Source organism: Arctopsyche grandis, chromosome 2 (assembly GCF_051622035.1).
Source record: "Arctopsyche grandis isolate Sample6627 chromosome 2, ASM5162203v2, whole genome shotgun sequence".
Classification (NCBI taxonomy): domain Eukaryota; kingdom Metazoa; phylum Arthropoda; class Insecta; order Trichoptera; family Hydropsychidae; genus Arctopsyche; species Arctopsyche grandis.
The window spans coordinates 21,876,309-21,880,871 of NC_135356.1; positions in this window are offsets into that span (position 1 = coordinate 21,876,309).

The window sequence follows — 4,563 nt, forward strand, 5'->3', positions numbered from 1 at the left end:
AACGTCGCCGTGTAATACGATGAAGTATTTTCAACCGCCTCTAATACGATATTTTTTCACCATCGTAATTGCGGATGATACCTTAACTTATATTGATGACCAAAATGAGCAATATGGAAAAGTATGAAAACGATCGGATAAGAGATAAGGGATATAATTATCTTGCAGAAAAAACCGACTGAGGAGATATACAGTGAAATGTCAGATTTGACATATTTGGCCAAAAATCAATATACATATATACAATATACACACACATATATATATATATATATATATATATATATATATATATATATATATATATATATATATATAAATATCGTGTATTACATTACATGAAGCTAGACGCCAAATTTGAAATTTATATATACATATGAGAGTTAAAACTATAAATATTTAAATATTAGAGATAACGAGAACCTATAGAGCAAATTTTATAAAATATAGAGTGAATTATAGGCGTTTAAACAATTAAAATCTTATATGGCCATATCAAGGTGAACAGGTTGGAAGACACGGGACGAATGCTTATTAAACGTCAGGAAGGTTTACGGGCCCTGTTTTTAAAACGCGTTGTATACGATATTTTATCTCCAACGTAATGGCAGACGATACATTAACGTGTATTGATGACTAAAATGAGCAATATGGCAAAGTATGAAAACGATCGGATAAGAGATAAAAATGACCACTAACACGAAAGCCATGTGAAACGTAAAGGAGGTATGTAATAAAAAATGACCGCTTACACGAAAACTATGTGAAACGTATAAGAGGTTAGTAAAAATTAACCAGCTCTAAGTAGTCTCCATAGCAACAGCTTAAGCTCTTTTGCCAACCATCTTCTTCAATACACATTTAAAAAGCTTGCACATAATTTAATAAACACTGTTATTTATTTTCGATACCTTCAAGTATTATATTAATTATTTTTAAAATTGAAATTAATTTTACATAAAAACAAAAGAATTTTACACAAGCGAAGGAAAATTCCAAATTAGTAATTTTATAATTAAAATTATTGTGAAAATCACACACTAATATCACCTTCTGTCACAAAACTTAGCTAATAGTCACTAGCGATCGATTCGAATGATGATTTGTATGAAATTATAACACGCGGATGCTGCATACGAAGCTCGGGTTCGCAGCCGATAATATTAATAATATTAAATAAAACTTTGAATCGGCATTTGAATTGCGATTTGAGCACTTTCAACTTCATTTACGAACGATATCATGGCACTGATTGAAATTAATAATGAATTGAAACGATAAATATTCGCGTACAATTTTTGCCTAGTGTGAGGCTCATTCGCTATTATTCAACAGAATTGAATACAAATTAACAAGTGAATTATATTTATTTAATTCAAAGGCACGTACGTATTAATATGACATGTAGTTTATGAGATCCTATTTATTCTATCGTCTTTTTGTCGTTTGATTGTTCGTATTTAATAAAAACATAATAGTTTCTTAGCAGCAAGGTTTACAATGAAACTAAATATCTATGTATGTACTTATGATTTTTGTAATTATCAAATTGAATTTGGACCAACAAGTGAAATAAATTCAATGAATTCAAAAACATAATATTTCTACATCAATAACTGTTAAACTTGAGATTTTTTTCGGCTTCCGAACTACATACTATGTATACTAATTGTAATTGTCCAATTTTTCTAGTCTTTTATGTGTAAATTGTATGATGTATACATACATTTTTTAATAGTTTCATTAATTTTAGTTTTACTAATCGACGGGTTAAGGGGATAAAATCCAAATCAAAAATAAAAACTAAGAAAAACCTAATAAAAAGAGGATACCTACATATGTAAGTACAAGGAACCAAAGTGTGAAAGGATTTAAGGCGCACACACAGACATACGCGGTACGTGTTTTTTTTTTTTGAGATAGATTTTCACATTTAAAAAAACGCTAGCACGTCTAATGTACGCCGTCGCTATCCTTGACAAAACTCACCCCTGGAGTGTTTTTGGTGATATATATAAACATAGGCCTGACATAGGATTGATAATGGTGGTTCCCATCTTTGAAGAAATGTAGGAGAAACTTGTCGAAATAATGTATTTATTTATTTAAATTTGTAACATAAATTGAATCCCTAATGCGCCACAATGGTTGAAAATATAACAAAGATAAAAAAAATAGGTACAGACAAAAATACATTACATAATACATAAAAAAAACCATTGCTTTATAATAATAGCAGATCATGTAAAAATATCAAATAAATAGAATACATAATAAGGGATGTCTTGCATCTACCTATACATCTAGCACCAATATATATGTATGAACCAGCCCAACCAACCAAATGAAAGATCGAAGGTCGGAAATTCCACTCATACATCACATCAAATTATGAAAATAATTATGAGCGCAGGCTACCATACAAATAGGTATAAATAATCTCCGATAACCTACACTCACTGTGGTGGAAAATATCACATTCAGGCACGGCAGCAACGATTTCATTAAGAAGTCGGATAGTTATTGGAATAGGAGCTATCCAATAAAGTACCATGCGGGCAGGAGGTACAAATATCAAATTATGATGTCTTCCACGATCATAATTAATAGATATAGAGTCACAACTGTTCCAGTAACGACGGGCATGACGCATTACCACGTAGAAGCTGTAGAAAAAAATGAATAATAAAATCGTATGAATTAACAATGACATTAAGACAATGAATTAATTATCATAGCTGGAAACCTCGAGTACATATATAGTGTGCTTGCGCCTTAAGGATGTTCGAATTATTTCAAATACACACAATTTAAAAAAAAACTATAAAAGCATGAGAAATGATCAATGCTGAGCTCGAACCAGTCAAAATATCGAGTTCTTGTTTTCTGACGATCACAAAACTTAATTTATTTTTATTTCGTATAAAAAGTATTAAAAACTGAAAATGTTTCAGTAAAGTTGCGGCCACCGTTCGTGTAGACATACCGAACTGACACTCTCCTCAGTGTCAATAGAAATATATTTTTGGGAAATTCGGATAGCCAGTATCTTTGAGGGGAACTGGGAATGGTAATTTATCGCGATTAAGCGCGGAAACTTACTCTTCCTGAATAAGTTTTTCCTAAGAGATAAGTGTTTTAACGCACCGCCGCCAGCAAAAGAATCACTGAATTAAATTGATACTTTGTCCCTCATCCTCTTCGAAGTCAATCTCCATCCTCCCTTGAACTCCCTACCCCTCTTCTCCCACTACCATCGTCGCACCTCGGTTAATTTAATAACGAACACCGGCTGCTGGACGAGGGGGCGATAAAGTGTCGAGAAAAAAGATCCATGGTGGGGTTTATCCGTTTGTGGACACTGAGGGGGGGGGGGGAGATGGGGTGGGGGGTGGCTGCACTAATTTTTAGTCGTAAACTACACCGGTGGGTCTTGTGGCCCCTGACTTTTATTATACTCATCAGATCCACAATACTCTGACGTCTGAATGTACAAATATGATTTATGTTTATAAACAGCTCGTGGTTTTACCCGGCTTTGCTCGGTATTTGTAATAAAAACCGCTTAAACTTGACTAATCTATAGTAAACATTTTATTACATTTATTTGAATAGTTTTATTTTATATGAATTTATTGAATATAAATTAAGGCACCGGGGGCCCTAGGGGGCACAGGCACCAGATTCTGGTATACATATAATTTTTTATAAGAGACTTACTATATATGTCTGTTTGTTTGTGACAGTCAATTTAATAAAAATAACAAATGAGTATTCAAATAAATTTATATAAAATAAAACTATTTAGATAAATTTAATAAAATGTTTAATATTAGATTAATGATGTTTAGTCGGTTTATATTAGAAATACCGAGTGAAATCGGGTAATATAGCTAGTGCATACATATATACAAAGTCTCTTTCGAAATTATATATAAGATACTTTTTCGGCATATCAAATTTTAATTATATAATTTAACTAAGCACTAAAAAAAAACCCAAGCGCAACAAATGCAGGCTAGAAATATTTCTTTTTTAGTACATTTTTTTTTAAATTTTATTTCAATCGAACATACATATACCAAAGCGTCGAGTGTACTAATACAGATACAATACAACAATACAAGCATTTTTATACAATGCAAATTCATACAAACATCATCCATAGTGACATATATGGATAAAATTTTGCAGCATTTTATTTTACAAATTGGCAAACTTTAAGACGCTGAATATATTGAGATTTGCAAGAGATATTGGAAAGATATGCAAATATACAGGAAAAATTTCAATGAAAATTGGAAAAATTGGCAAATTCTGAAAGGAAACAATCGACTTGAAGTCACAAACCAAGGTCTGGCTACTAGTGTAAATCGAACCGTGACCAGTCCCCTCGAAAGCATAATACGCTAACCACTGGTGCACGCTGCTGGTTGAACTGCGTACTCACAAAACAACTATCGTGACTGGGGTGTTCCAAACTAGGATTGATTCAATCTTATTCTCGAAGCTGGAAACCTCCCAGCCGATCCATAAAATGATTATTCATGAAATATTACGTTT